This window comes from Hirundo rustica, chromosome 21 (genome assembly GCF_015227805.2).
Source record: "Hirundo rustica isolate bHirRus1 chromosome 21, bHirRus1.pri.v3, whole genome shotgun sequence".
Lineage (NCBI taxonomy): Eukaryota > Metazoa > Chordata > Aves > Passeriformes > Hirundinidae > Hirundo > Hirundo rustica.
This window is the reverse complement of record NC_053470.1, coordinates 3265178-3281396: the sequence shown is the minus strand read 5'-3', so window position 1 is coordinate 3281396 and position 16219 is coordinate 3265178. Positions and strand designations below refer to the sequence as shown.

At 45.1% G+C, this 16219-nt stretch overlaps 1 long non-coding RNA gene across 1 annotated transcript; it reads right to left on the bottom strand.

Moving 5' to 3' along the window:
- Window positions 1-1325: 1325 nt before the first annotated feature.
- On the bottom strand, window positions 1326-15447 carry LOC120762065 (uncharacterized). The gene is made up of 3 exons (XR_005703809.1): window positions 15371-15447; window positions 2749-2876; window positions 1326-2502 (listed from the first exon to the last, which is right to left on the bottom strand). It is a non-coding gene; the product is annotated as an uncharacterized LOC120762065 (long non-coding RNA).
- Window positions 15448-16219: the final 772 nt, after the last annotated feature.

The following is a 16219-nucleotide window of genomic DNA, read 5'->3' as shown; positions in this document are numbered from 1 at the left end:
ATACCAGGGAATGCAAGGGTGAAGAGAAAAGGCACGTGAATGAGTAAAAGGCACTTTTAAAGATGATATTCTACTGACACACTGACCTCACAGTAACAGTCCATAGGGGAGTGCACTGCTCAGGAAATTCAGGGAGTTAAGTTAGATGCCCACAATCATCCCCAGTTTCAAACTATTTCATATCCACGGCATCCACTGAAGAGGGGGCCTCAAGCCTGGAATAAAAAATAATGCTCATATCCAAGATAACTGGACAAAACCTCCCACTCTTGGAACAATCTGTGTGCAATGCTATTGATCGTGATTCAGTTCATCCCTTACAGCCGCGAGCTGGCAAAAAGTCACAGAATAAGAGAATAATTTGAGTTGGCAAAGGCCCTCAGGATCACCAAGTCCCCACCTTTGTCACCCAGCGCAGAGCACTGAGTGCCACACACCCAGGAGTTCCTGGGACACCTCCAGGGATGAACATCCCAAAACCCCCAGAGTTTAACAGCATTTCTGGGAAGAAATTCCTCCTGGTGTCCAAGAAATGCTACGAAAATCCTAAGAAAAAGACTGAGAGGGCATCCTCACCCCTCCAAGAGCTGCGCAAAAGGCTCAGGGAAGTTGTTCCCAGTGGGAAGGGGAATCCTGGAGCAAGGGAATCTGGCAGCCTTGTGCTATTGATGGGCTGCACTCAGCAAGGACAGCAGCAAACGCTGAGGGACTGCTCCCAGCCAAGGTGGCACAGCAGCAGGAGAGAACAGAAGACACTTCACTGGGAAGAGGAGAAGGTTTATAAATCTCTTTGCTGAAAAGAAGTCGCATTCCGTTGTTAAAATCCAGCCCAGTGTTTTACAGCTGTGGGATTTATTTGGCTCTGCTGAGAGGACAGGATTGAAAACCACCCACTAAAAGCCTTTACTTGCATTTATTTTGCTGTTCTGACATGAGAGGAGCCCGGGAGTTACCCCAGCACTGAGCCAGCCGAAGTAAAACCTGCTGCAGCCTTATGAGATTTGAAAGGAGACATTGACTGACCGACAGTTCACTCCTGCACTGGATCATTCCCTTATTTGCCTGCATTCCTCAGCCAGGACTGAGGTGCTGTGGGCAGGCTCTGCAACTGCAACCCGAGAGGAAAAAGAGCCTGCACGATAAATTCCCACCTGCATCAAACACTCTTATCTTCTCCCCATTTCTTGTGCCCTCTCCCACTCACCTGGAACTGAACGCTTCCCCTCTGTGTTATCTTATCTTGGAAACAAGGAAATGCCACGAGTTGCATGTCAATATGACCTCTGTGAACTAGGAAAAAGCTGTCTAATGTGATGCCTTGTGGCTCCATTAAACCAGTTAAGGATGGGGCTTGAAATCTAGCAGTGCTGGGAAAAGAAAATATGCTTTAGGCTGTGAGTTTTAAAAAAAATGTAAGGAGATTTGGGATAAAGAGATCCTTCAGAAGATGAGCTTGCATAGAAGTTGCCCACAATTATCTTTAAACTCCTTTTTTTTTTTTTTTTCCCATTAATTGAATATTTTCACTTTGTATTTATTTCATGGATTAAATTGAAAATGTCAGGTAATCTAAAGGTTAACTGGGGAAACTGGAGTGATGTCTAAGAAAACAGTCAGGAATTTTCTTTCCACAGTTTAGCAACCAGTGAAGCAATAAGCAAGGTGAAACGTTCGTATTTTTGAGATTCTCTTTGCTTCGTCAATGTACAAATTCCTTCCCTCGTGGGGACTGAGCTTTCCTTCCACCTCTCCTCTTACACTGCCATATCACACTGCACTTTTTGACCAGGAAAAGCTGAGGTGCATTCATACTTTAACACACATTAACGCATCAATAAATCCTCTTCTAAGCCAGAGCACACGGTCCCATCCTGGGCTTCCCACGTGCGGCGTTTAGCAGAGCAGGAGGCTGATTGTCCCCAAGGACATCAGAAATGCTTGTGCAGTCCCTGGATTGTGCAAAATAAAGTTCTGAAAAGGCTGCCTGGGAAGTTCTGCTCTCCTGCAGTTGGTTCTCACCTGTGAGTGCCACCAGCACCAGCCCAGCGCTGCCTGAAGCCGAGGCTGAGCACCCAGATTTTCAGAATCAGATTTCCTACATCAGGCTTTCTGATCTGTTCAGCAGAAGGGACACGAGTTTCCTGATGCTGTGGAGGCAGAAAAAGTCACTTTTCACTGCAGCATTAAACTAAGCAAAGTCAAACAGACCTTAAAAACCTCCTAAGCTCTCTGGAGAAGGGATGAAGGCAATGTTCCCACACGGATCTCATCTTACTGACGTTCAGACCTATCTGAAGACAGATGACATTAAATACATGCCAAGCACAGAAATACATTTTCAGTGGCCAAATTACCACAGAGACCTCTTCCACACACAGCCTCTGCAGCACTGTGCATTATTTTGGCGGGGAGTGTCATCTCACTGAAGAGATAAGCTGGTGTGAACCTTTGTACAGGCACCTGTATGAAGATCTCACCCATCACACCAGTTTTTGGCCTTTCCTAAAAAGGAAAAGCTGCAGTGAGTGCTTCCAGTGACTTGTTTGGTCCCTGACAGCACCAGTGTGGCCGTGCTGGGGTTTAGGAGAGCAGGGTGATTTCTGCACATACTGCAGCAGTGTCAGCAAGGTTTGACAGAAAGTTACCCCTGATTGCCCTCAACTGCAGCTGCCTTTGATTTCAGTCTGACTCCTACCGGGAAATAATTAGCAAAAAGCGCATAATGTGACAGAGGTATCTACAGATTACCTGCAAATGGTTTGTAGTTCTTAATTCCCACCCCACAGGTGAGGTCAAGAAGCCACTTCCCCGTGGGCCAGTCTGAGTGCAGAGAGGAGCTGCAGCCGCTGCTGGGCCACAGCTGGAGATACTCGATCCTGCATGAAAAGAATTGGTGAATTTGATGAATGCTTTGCTGAGATGAGACCTGGAAGCCCTCAGGTGTGGCAACAAGATGCACTGGCAGATATCCCACAGAAATATAGATCCTGCTCCACCAGATGACGTTAAATTGGATTTATATTTCACCAGCTTTATTTTAAGTCCAGGGGAAAAGTAGCACATTTACTACTCTGAATGCAGAGTCTCCCCCTCACCCTCTCAGTGTGAGGTAACTTTTCCAAAAGTGGAAGCCAGTCCTGTTTCTACATCCAGCATCCTGCAACTGGCTAGCAAGGGAAAGAAATTTCTCCAGGAAAGAGAGGTGGAGCAAAATCCCCCAGCTGGTAAATGAACTCATAGTGGAAGAGTAGGAAAATGCAGTGTACTGAAAACAACCAGCCCAACAGACCCTGATAGCAAAGGGCTGCTTTGTGACATTGCACCTGCCTGGGACATCTCTGAACAATAAAAGGGGAGAAATCACAGGGAGCCTGTGGGAGAAGAAGAGTTTAACTTCTGCCCAAGCCACTGAGCCTTATCTGGGAGCTCAGATAAGGGGGACCCAGATTAAGGAGATCACTGACTTTAGAGACAGGACTCAGGGAGGGCAGGAGCAAAAGATGCCAGGTTTCCTCTTCCTCGAGGTGAACGCAGCAGGAAAGGCATAGAAACAAAAAAATCGACACAAAACTTTTAACTATAAGAAGAAGATTTTAGTACTTTGTTACCCTGGTTTTTCTGAGCCTTTTGATTTCCTTAAATGGAGTCAGACCTTATAGCTACTGTACAATATTAAGAGCAGTTTTCTACCTTTTCCCACAGATGTAGCATAAACAAATCCTTTGTTTTTCATTCTCTGTCCTTTGTTTGCATATTTCTAACCTGAAAACAATTGTAACTGACAATTGGCCTGGCCACTGAGGCTGAGGGGTGGAAACCCCAAAAAGCCAATCTTCTGCTAGACCCACAAATGTATAAAAAGTAAGAAATAAACAAAGGGGTCTCTTCTCTCGGCTCTCTCAGCTGGGAGCTGGTTCAGAAGGACCTCTGCCTTGCAAAATCTCTTGTCTGCATGTGACTGCTTTGTGTGTCTCGGTGACAACACTTTAGCAAGATTTTACTAAAAGTAAAAAGATTTAACTCTACACAGATTCTCAATCAAATGCTTCACTCCCTGCACTTTCACCACCAGTTTCAAAGACAAGGTGTTTTAAAAAAAACAATTTGTGCCAGTTGTATTTAAAAAAAGATGAGGTAAAAGACTGCATCCAGTGCAAAACACTGTGGGCAAGAAGGAATGAGCACATGAAAAGCCTTTTTGTATCCCCTTGCTGTTTAAAGTTAAATTTAGCAACTTTTTACGCTCCAGAGATAGCTCTGATTAATCCTATTTCTGTCATCTGAAACAAGGCACATGGATTACATTTTCTAAAACTTTATGAAGCATCCTTAGGCTGGGAAAATAGCTAAATGTTTTTGTAACGTCAGTGGAAGCAGCAAGACTAATTATTCTGCATTAAAACTTCCCATACATTCCAAAAATCTTTTGAAACAGTGAGAATACCTCTCAGCCTCTATTTTAACAGGAAATTTTAGGGGGAACATGAAAGGCATTTAGCTGCTCTGCAGAACGAGTCATTTGAAAAGCATTTACTCTGGAAGGAAATGCAGGTATTCCTCCTTGCTCCTCCCCCACGCCACACAGGCACAGAAGGAAATGTTTTGAGAAAATTACTTTAATATTGCTATTCTTCTCGTAAGAGAGGCCTTGTTACCAAGGCAGGGCTCAGAGCAGGGTGGCTCCTTTCCTGGGGCTGGGAGCTGAGGGTGATGTTTAACTTGGCAGAATGATTTGTAAACTCCGGGAGGAGGGAAAGGCGAACCAAGGCAAGGAAAGGGAGCTACTGGTCACAGGGAAAGGTGCTGGGGTGTGATGGGAACAGCCACCAGGATGCTGCAGGAGCTTGGTGATCCAGGGGTAACCTGGAGGGGGAAAAGAGGCACAAAATTCCCTGGAAGAGTGGAAAGGAGATTCTGTGGCAGTAGTCAGGGAGGAAGGGCAGGAAAGGAACAAAGCGTTTGTCCAGCTGGGAGAAGAGAGAGGTGGCAGCTACAAGGAATTCTGTGTTATTTGAGGGTGTTGTAACTCATCAGTTCCACTGGGGTTTTTTAGGGGTGGCTGGGATCTACAGCCACGCTTGCCTGTATTTGTCTATTCCCTCATTATGGTCACATCTGGGATAGTTCTTGCTTTGAATTTAAGGAATCTGAATCTATATAACCTGGGACACGCTGCTTAGAAGATTATCCCATGGACAGGTGACACGATTGTGCCACCAGAATGGAAACTGAGCCGAGGTGACAGGCACATCACTCTATAAATGATGAATTTTAATGGATTTTAATGAATCTAGAGTCTGTGGCTGGCCTTGAAAGTGCTCAGTAAAACTCCACCAGCATTTCCTTTGCTTATAAACTATTGGCATTTATCTCACAAAGGAAAGACACTGAAGCAGCATCTTTTTGGTCAAGAACTTCACCTCATTCTGTCTCTGCTTTCTGCCCACGCAATTAATTCAAGTAAATTTTGTAGGATTATATTAACGTAGAGGAGGAGCAACCCTTCCTCTGTTTCACAGTTTAAGAGGATCCTTTCTGGCTCACCCAGTGCAAAATTAAAGTCACAGGGAAGGGAATGAAAGATTGGGCACTTCGAGCTTGTTATTGTTGGAAAAAAAAATATCTCTGAAGCAAATATAATGTGAAGTTCCAGTAAGTGATAACTTTGGTCTTGGGGTGATGATTCAGCCTTTTCTCCTTGCTGCTTAGTCAGGAGTATCTCACCACAGGATTTAAGCGTCTCCCCTCACATTTTGTGGATGTGGTTATTCCTGAGGAGAGTATTCACAGGGCCCAGCTCCAACCAGAGCCCAGAGATGTCAGGAAATCACACAGCACAGTCTGTGAATTCCTAAGAGGTTAACCTTGATCACATTCGAGAGCAAAATCTGCCTTGATCCCCTACCCAGAAGTAATTAATTAAGACAATATTTGCCCATACCCAGAGCGCTGAGTCCGAATCTGAGTGAATGAAACTGTTCTTAAAATCACTGAATTCTCTCTCCAATCAGCAGGAGGATCTGTTTTCTCTGAACATCAAAAAACCTGAGCATTTATTCATTTATCTGATGCAGACATAGAGCCCCGATTTGAAGTGATTATATTTTGTAATACACCTTGTGGTACAGCTCATTGATAAAGGAACCCAACCTCACTTAAGGTGTTAAACATTCCTTGACTTTTAAAAAGTGCAGAAAAATCTTTTTATCCTGTTCTAGTTCTTCTGTTGCTCTTATCACAATATCAGACTGGAAGGAAGCGAGGAGCCTGATTTCCTATTATCTATGCAGATAGAGAACCTTGTAATAATCTGGAAATTCCCTGGACAAATTAATGCCTTCCTTTTTGTCCTGCTTTTGGAAGCGCTTTTGACTATATGGATGATGATATCCGAAATCAAAATATTCTTTCATTTTACAACACATACTGCAACTGCTAAAATGCAATGCTTGCACCAGCAAGTGCTGAGGGAGCTGATTTTTGACAGAAAAAATTGCGAGAGTAGCTGATAATGCCAAGAGTTTTGTCATGTTTGCAGTGTCATTCAGGCTGCAGAGATAAGGACAAACCAGCTCAGTACTCCTGTGGTGAATCTGGATCCACAATCAGACCTACACAGACCAAAAAATAAAGTGTCCTTTCTGACAGGCCACTTTTTTTTCATTTGAAACTTCTTAACATACCGTGATTCGCATTGTGAACACGTTCTTGCACGCACCCAGCAGAGAAAATCCTGTGTCACAAATAGGATTTCTGATAGCTAAAACAATGATCATAAACACGTGGCAATAAAGGCACATAAAAATCACCCTAATAACTGGGCCTAGGGCAAGGCATCAGCATCTTACTGGGTATTAAACACCAGGAAACATGGGCTCATCTCTGCCTCAAACCTCTCCTGGTTTAAAACAATTACTCTTCCAACTCTGCCCGTGTCAAGCATTGCTTCACCTCCTTATTTTTGTCACTTCTGAAAGAAACCCTCCTGCCTGAGGATGTGCCCTAAACCAAAACTGGGGCTCAGAAGTGAATCCCACTTCCATTAGAAAGGGCAGAGCCGGGATACCACACAAATCTATCTTCAAGATCAAACAAATATTTCCACAAAACGGAATATGTAACTGTAAAAAAAAATAAAAATAAAAATAATTTTAAAAAAGAGGAACCTACTAATCGAGGGAAAATATTTTTGTTCACAAAGCTCGCTTGCATTTACATTTTACTTGTACTGAATCACTAAAAGGATTAGGAGGGCAGTCAATCAGCGAGGAGGAAAAGCAAAGTTTATGCAGGGACTATTTTTAGATTTGCAAGCCCCATCACGAGGCAGCTCCCAGCCCTGGGCACAGCCAGGAAAGCACCGGGGCTTTGCAAACGAGCCACGATCCAGATACATTTATTTTTTTCTTTTTTTCCAAGGATGGCTATTTCTCCCCAGCTTTGTGGGGGGAAAATCAATATCTTGTTTTCAGATGTGTAAATGCAGTCGTCTCTCCAAAGTGCCCCGGTCAGTTTACCACACGTTCAGCAGCTGCTTCTTTCCAGGCTATCCCACGATTCCCAGCCTATGGGGATTGACAAGGCAATGATAAACTAATGTGCCCCCTCAGCTCTGTGCTCAGCCCATTGTTCCAGCAGCTGAGACCCTCTGCTTCTATTTGCTTTCTCCCACATACATTATTCAACAGCCCAGGAAAAGGCCAAGAACCTCTTTCATTGAGGAATTCTGTATTAAAATAATCAATTTCGAACTGAAGCGGGGAAGGGAGCCTTGCTACAGGCCAGGCCTGTTAAATAAGCCACCAGCCCCTGCCATTTGCATGGGAATCATGCTATCATCAGGCAATATATAATAATATTTCTTATCCATAGAAGGAAGAAGAAACCTCAGAATATTTTCCTCTCTTTCTCTGCAAGAGCATTAGTTATGGCAGCACTTTCCTGACTGTGTATTTCAGCACTATTTCCATTTATCCATTTCCAATTAAGAAATTCTTAAGGAGGGAAGGGGATTCATATTTCCACAACAGACAGAGAAGATGGATGTTAAAAATAACTTAGAACACTTTTCTTTAATGTTCCAACAGAGGGTCGAAGGCCCATTGCCCTGTGAAATGTTTTCCTGGCGTTAGAACAGATTTGGCTGTGCCAGAGGATGCCCAACTCCGTTAAGTCATCGACCACAAGACTTTCAGGTGCAGCATTTCTCCTACCAGAAAGGGAACACAGGGATAAGGGCAGGGCAAGTCATCACTGTTTCATGTCACGGGGTTTTTATTTACTGTGGCACATTCAGGGAAAATAAAACCACCGGCTTCAGAAAAAGGCAAATGTGTCACTTCCACAGCCAAAGAGCAGCAACCTCCTGCAAAAAACCCTGAGACAGAGGCACTGCTTCTCATGCTATTGATTTGGTCTATTTGTCAGGGCCAGCTCTGCTCCCTCACCTCTTCCTGCTGCACTGCTGAGCTCCCAGTTTAATTTTCCTCCCACATTCCTGGAGTCGTGCACATTATTGCCAACAGCACTTCTGATTTCCTGGCGCTTGCCGTCCTACAGGTCACCAACGTCAAAGGAACACTGATATCAACAGGTAAAGTCTGAAAACCCCAGGCCCGTGGCTGGGGGAGTTAATGGGAGGACTCTTCCTGCCTAAAAATGATGATGATCATTGGTCCCTTCTGTGTTTTCCCCTCCTCTTCTATTCGAGATATCACGATAGCTCCTTGTCATGAACGTTCCACCCACGCTTTGACATTTCTGCTAACCAAGGATTGTCACTGTTGTTTAACAGTGATTGATGATTAGACTTGAGTGAGTAAAAAATCTTTGGTGAGTGAATTCTATATCTGTTTTACCAGTAGCATCATCAGCCTGGTAAGTAACTAATTAAAGCTGGTGGTGAACAAGCTCTGCTTAACTCCATTAAAGGGGAAAAGCTGCACTAAAAGCCCCCAAAATTTTCTGCCCCACATCTTGGCTGTGAAATCAAAAAATATAGAAGTTTAGATGCTGTTTTCAAAAGTCTGGACTTGCATCTCAGTGAGGGGTAGAAAAGAAAGCTATTTGCCCCATTCTGATATCAGACAGGGGATTTTCTACCAGTCTCTTCTGATGCTGGCACCAAATCTACACATTTAGAGGTTGATATTCTGATGGGAAAATCCAACAAATGTTTGCTGCTGGAAACACAACCCAAAGTGAAAAAGGCTAAATGTACTGGGATTTGTGCTCATGAGTCACTTCCACGGCTCAAAATGCTCAGTGAGTGAATAAAACATTCCAGAAAGTGCCATGTACAGCACGAGGCAGCCAGCCTCAGCGAGCCGATGATTTTTTGCCAGGCGATGAGCAGCGCCACAGAACTATTCAGACTTTTGTTTTGCACTCCGGGGAGTTTGGTTTCATAACCCTGCAAGAGATGTGCATCAGACTCACCTAGAGATGAGCCAGTACGGCGTTTCATTGTGTCCAGATTTTCCATGGGCTGAGCACAGAGAGCCCTCCCATTTCCACTGTGCAAAACAAATCAATCCCTGCTGCTGGCACCAGCAGTTCGGAGGGCAGGAAACCATCGATGTGACCGTGGGGAGCAAGAGAATTTAAAGTGGGGAATAAGAACCTAAATCTCACACCTTTGCACAAACTATTCACTGGGTAGAGCTGAGAGCAGCTCAGGAGGACAGAGAAGAATGAGTTTAGGACAGGATAAAGAATATTTCAGTCCTTTCTCTTGCCAGGCCATGGTGTTTCAATGAGAAGGAAAATTTGGAAGCAGCAGCAGCATGACTTGTGGCAAACTGACCCAAACTGTGCAGCTCAAGAGCTTCAATCCTGGGAGCTTCACACTCTTATTACAAAGCTCTACTTCTGGACATGGTCACCATTTCATTACCATGAAATCTCTAAAATTAATTCTGATTATCTAAAATATAGCAGCAACCCCAAGCATTTCTAACATAAACAGCACAGCTGGTCCCAAGATGCACAAGCAGTTTCTAATGAAAGCAAGCATGCAACTCTTCCATACTGAGTTTGCAGGCTAGAAAACCTCCAAATTAAACCAAGCAGGGTAATAGTATAATTGGGAGTAGGAAAAAAAAAAAAAAAAAAAAAAAAAAAGTTAGGAAGTGAGAGTTTCTTGTACAACTCAGTGTCTAAAAGAGTGAGACATCTCCTAACGTGCCAAAATCTTGTGGCCACTGTAAAACGAACTCCATCTTCCATTCTCCTCTAATGAACTGATTCAAAATGCACATTGATACAAAAAAAGAATGGAGTTCAAGAATCTATACAGGCAAACAACAGAGTTCTTTTTTTGTGCTTATGTTTACCTTTTATAAGTGTCTCACTAAGCTAAATGCTTTAGCAACTGTGGGCAGCTTCAGTTCCTCATTATTAGATCTTTGAAGTAATTCTTCTGCAGCATTCAGCACGGGAATTTATCCTGCAATTTGCACTCAATGCCTGCAGTAAGCCCAACTTGTACAAAGACAAAATGCTGTCAACATTTATCTGCTGCTTTACACGTGCCTGGAGCAGAGCAAAGGGAAAGTGGCAAGCATTTCTATTCCTGGACTCAAAACAAGCTGCATTCACTTAGTGCAGGATAAAAGGCAGAGTACAGAGATGGAAAAGTAAAGGGGAAGGGAAAGAGTAAGGAAAAAAATAAGAGACAAAGAAAAAGAAAAAACTATGGAAAAAATATATTTAAAAGAGAAAGAAGAATAAAAATCAAATGCATGATCAAAGAGAGAAAGAAATCTAATTTGTAAAAATAAACCCAGACTTGTGACAGGCTCCCAGGAGCAAGCAGAGCTCCCCGTGACTGCTCAGAGGAGCTCAGTGGCAGCAAGATCTGACCTCTGCCAGCTTGGGCGACAACAACCACCACCAGCAGTGCCAGCAGGAAGGAATTCACCAAAGCCAGCACGAGCCTCAGCTCCATCCTGAGCATCCAGGCAGGAGTAAGGAAGGATTGTCTCCGAATGGGCAGGAACAAACTTACACAGAGGAAGAAATGTCGCACTCGAGCCTCTGAAAACTCACCAAATGGCAGAGAAAATGTCCTGATATCTCCACAGGATAATGAAAAACATTATTCTGGTACAGTAAGGAGGGAAAACCTCACAGAATGAGTAATTCAAAGATAAGCCATAAGGGTCCTGTGCAATTATGGCTGCCTCCAAGCACATGGCTTTCCTTGGAAATTGATGTCTGTACTAAAAATCCTAACGGGGATGTACAGGTTCCTTTTGTTTTTCTGATAAGATTGTCAAAACCTGCTATTTCTATTAGGTAGAAGCAAATACATTATTTTTATAAAATCCCACCATTCCAAATGCCAAGACTGTAACTTTTGTTATGCGCAGCGACAAAGGCTTTGGACTCCCAGAATTTCTGCACTAGCAGGAAATCCATTTTTATCGCTATCCCATTCCCCTCCCTCCTTCCTTAAGCAGATTTTTGAAGAAAGAGAGGAAGAGAAATAAACCCTGCTATGCACTGTGCCTGCAGATGAGCTGAATGGTTAATTACATCTCACAGGCCAGTCCTGGGAGGTGCCAAATCCCACTGGAATCATCCAGCAGCACCAGGGCTGGACGGTGCCCAGCACTTTGTTGGGAAGATCCTTGGCAGGAGCGACACAAGCTGTGCTGTGAGACCCCAGGGCTGCCCCAGAGAAGGGCTGAGCATCCTCAGGGCTGATTCCTTCTCCTGGGGAACCCAGAGCCCTGGGCAGGATGCAGCCCCAAAGCTGCCTGGCGCACGATCCCCGTTTTGCGGGGCGAGTTATTTCAGAGCAGGTCAGTGCTGCTGTGGGGGGCTGCACCCCCAGAAGAGGGGCAGAGAGAAAAGAGGGCAGAGCTGCCGTCCCTGCCATCCCACCCACGGCCCCCACGGGCACAGTGTGAGCCCCCATTATCGTCAGGGCCACGGGGGGATGGAGTCTGGATGTGTTTTCTGTGCTAATCTGGGAGCTGGCCCAAATCCCAGCGCTTGGGTCACTTGTACACAGGGTTCTCATTGTGAGCCCGGGGGAAAATGGCAGCCTCGCAGTTGGGCTCTGAAACTATGCATTTTTTAAAACTTGTGTATGCATAAGCCTCTTATTTAATGAATGACTCCCTTTGTATTTACATGTTCCACCATCCACAGGACAAATAGGGTTTAGTGGTCTGAGAATGAAAACTTCTCGTCCTCAAGGGAGGTGGGGGGGAAAAATAGCTGCAGCTATTTTATGGAAGTGGTTGGGGGAAAAAAAAAATCAATTAGCCTCTTAGTTGTAGCTCTTATCTCCAAGGTGTTCTGTGGACATAAACATATTCTTTCTGAAGTTACATGTTCTTTTTAAAGTTACATATTTCACAGCTTCAATCAGAGAAAAATTCCGATACAAATCTAACTGAAAGGTGTTGGTTTCAACGCAGTTGAATTCAGATCAAAAAATGGTCAGAAAAGTTATTTTAGGCTGCTCCAGATCATTATCCTAAATTAGAAGGGTCTTACCAGACCTGAAGCCTTCTTAATCTCACACCTTTTTTTCAGTCCTCCCTTTAAATTCAGCTGATAAATGGAATACATGAAATAATAAATAAATATAAGATATACGACAGAAATAATTTCAAAGAATTTAGCAGCTAAGATAGGAATGCACAGAAAGCAGCATTTTAAGTTGTCTTGACTTCCAAAAGGAAGTAGTTATAAATTAGTTCTCGGGCACTCTGATTCATTTATAAGAGTGGTTCAAGAAACTCTTCAATATTAATTAGTAGCCTGTGAATTCAGCCTATGCAATTATGATGAGACAGTTCTTTGGGTATGAAAGAGCCAACTTATCATATTTTTTGAATTCGCCATCTCTAAGCTTGAATATTTTTGTATTTCCATATTTCTCAAGTAGCACTTAATTTAATCTTATCCCCATTTCTTTCAATAAACCATTGTTGCGTCTCTTAAGCAGCACAGCTTCCTCCTCTAACTCATCTCCCCGTGAAATTGGTTTAATGAAGCAGAAAGGTATGAGGCATTAACAACACTGGAATTCATGTGGTAGCACTTCATTTTTCAGAGGCACTCACATTTCCTACCTAATTTATAAAATCAGCACACAAATGATTTTTATCACAGCCATTACATCAGTATAAATTACTGCCTTTTCTATAACACGGCAGTTAGTCAAACTGTTGAAATTATATCTATTAGTCATAGAGAGGAGGAGGGAGAAAGAAAAAACTTGCGGGAAAGATTTAGTGTAAAATAAGGACTGATAGCAGCCTTATGGAAACACTAATATTAATTTACCAAATGAGCCCAAAGTGCGGCTATTTTGCAAAGGAAAAATTAAAAACACACAAAGTGAAGCAAATGGGTCAATTTGTAAGGAGCCGAAAAGGAAACTCACCGAAAAGGAAACAAACCAGGCTGTGCCAGAGGCACCCAGAAATGAAATTAGGAAGAAGTTCACATGCAAGAAGGCAACACATGCCTCACCTGCAGGCATTGCCCCACATTCCTCCCGAGCTTTCCCATTCACCCCCTGGCCCTGGCGTTGTGCTTCTGTGCATGGCAGCTCCTCCACAATCATCCTTATCCTCCTCACTTCTTCCACTGCCACCTACTTCTATCCCAGCTGTTCCTTTCCAGACTAGTGGCAATCAGCCCCTACCACCCAATGTTTGCTGCACAGCAAAAAATATAATAATTCCCGTCAAGAAAACCTTTGTGTCCTCTCCTTCCTCAGGGAGTAAGACCTGCTTTTCCAGGACCTACATCCCAACTTCCAAGATCCAGCCTGTAAGAAGACAACTGCTCAATCTGCAGAGGCATCACACACTTGACATCAATTCGCCCTGCTCTGTAAACAACACCTGTCTGCACCAGATCTGCTGCTGGCATTTCAAGTGGGCCCTGGGTTTCCCTTCCTGTTTGCTGTTCCCCAAGCACGGCTCCTGCCAGAGCTGCTCTGTAAATTCACCGTCGCCTGCCCTGCCAGACCTCTGCCTGTGTGGAGCTGGCACCTGAGAGGGGCACAGCAAGACCTCGCCAGGAAATACTCCCTCACATTCAGGAAGATGCTCTCCCAGTAACTTTTATTCTGGCTCTCCCTTTTCCAATTATTTCCCCCTGACGTGTTTCCTGCCTTGGATCCGACGGGAAGCCTCGGAGGCAGGGGCCACTCCTTCTGATTTGTGCTCTCACAGCAGCCGGCACAATGGGACACAGGGCTGCGTGGACACTGCTCGATGCCACTGTCATTAGGGGCCAGAAGGATTAAAGCCAGTTTAACAAAAAAACCCCAAAATCTGAAGTGGTGAGATTGTCAGTGCAGCAGCAAAAAACCTGCAAAGGACGCAGAGGTCCGGCTGCCTGTCCTTGGTGTGTTTTCATCTCCTCCTGCTTGTGGTTTTTATTAATTAGCTTTTCCCTCTCCATAGCATCGGGGTGTTTTTAACCGGCTTTCTCTGTCTCCAGCCCCTGGAATACTGGTGTAGAAGTGTATACTGATGGCACCTTGTGGCTAACCCAGAGAAGTGCTTGGGAATAGGAACGAGCATTAAGTCAGCCAGGAAAACATCAAGAGAAGGAGAGCAAATCCCTCCTGCCACAGTGAGGGCTGCAAAAAACAGCAGAGCTCTGCAGACACCTGTTTGCCAAGCAGGGCACAACCTCTGCCTGCTGCCCCGCAGCGTGTCTGGGATTGCAAACAGGAGCTCCGGCCCTAAACCTCCTCCCAGCAGGAGGCAGGAGAAGGGGATGGGGCAGCAAATCCATCTAATCCCCTGTGTGAGGGGCAGCAAGGAGCCAGGCTTGACCCGCTGCCAAGAGCCCCTAAGGATGACCCACTTTTGCTGGGTGTTGTCCCTGTGCACAGAGGAGAAGGACAGCCTGAGCCCAGGGGTCAGGCTCAGCTCTGCACTGGTCAGTCAAAGCACTGAGCTCCTCTGCAGCCCTTTGTAGAGCCCTCCAGGCCCTGCTGTCACAGGCTGGGATGAGCCTGCTCTGCAGAGCTGATGGTGCTGGGGACACCCCAAATGGCTGCTGCCCACTGCTCCTGGGGGCGTGCTGGGGTAACTGCATGCTCTCCCCTGTTGCAGCAGAGCTCTTATAAGAGGGTAAAAATGACCCGAGGCACAGACTTCTTGTTTCTCACAGCATGAAAAGGGCCCTGGTTTATTCCTCTTTACAGCTCAACTATCCTTTACTCCAACCATTCACTGACTCTGCTGCAGCAAGCTCCTGCTGGAGGTTTCCCTTGCAGCCCCTGACTGCTGGGTATTTCCTGCTGAACTCTGACTGCAGGCTTTTACCCAGCTAGACTGTGACTGCAGGTTCCAACAACAGGCTCTAACTGCAGACCCAGACTGACCTCACAGCAGTGATTATCTCATCCCAGGATCCTGCTTCATGATTCTCTGCTTCATGCTCCTCAAGGTTCCTCCTCCATGATGACCCTCCCCTCCCCAGCCAACCCCCTCTTTTATCTCACTCATCCTTATTGGCTGTAGCTGTGACTCATCGGGGGTGAGGCTGTATTGGGTAATTAACACAGCTGCTACTCATCAGGGCTGAGATCTCCTGTATTCCCTTCTCCGACACTCCTCTAGGAGTCCAAGTGTGGGTGGCAGGTCCTAAATGGCCCCAGCCTTGCCAGGCACCTGCTGGTTTGCAGTGGTGGCCAGGCCTTGGCATGGTGTCACTGCGGGGAGGTGCCAGGTCACCTCCTTGCCCAGGACAGCCACCAGGGAGGCACAGCCACAACTCAGCATGGCCCAGCACTGGCTCTGTGGGCACTGATGAAATCATGTCCCCACACTCAGAGAACCCTGACAGGATCCCCACAGTGCTGGGACTCAGAGGCAGCAAAGGGCACGGACCCAACCTGCAGGTAAAGGGCATTTGGCACCAAGCGTCATCACGTGAGAGGGGTCCTGGGTAGGGAGCAGCAAACCACAGACACAGAGGGTCCCTAAGCCAGCCAAGGGTTTTCTCAGAAGTTCTGTGATCACCTGAAGAAGGCAGGATTTGTCCTGAACATTAAGCAATAAACAAAGCAGTTTTTAAGAAGGGCTGCCTCTCATTTAATGTGTTTTCTCAATTTTGGTTCAGTCCAGTCATTTATCTCCAAGTACCTATCCTGCATGTATTTCTAGGTCTCACTCTGGTTTGTATTATCTTAAATATGTCATTAGCAGAATTCCCGAAAGCTTGGAAGTTC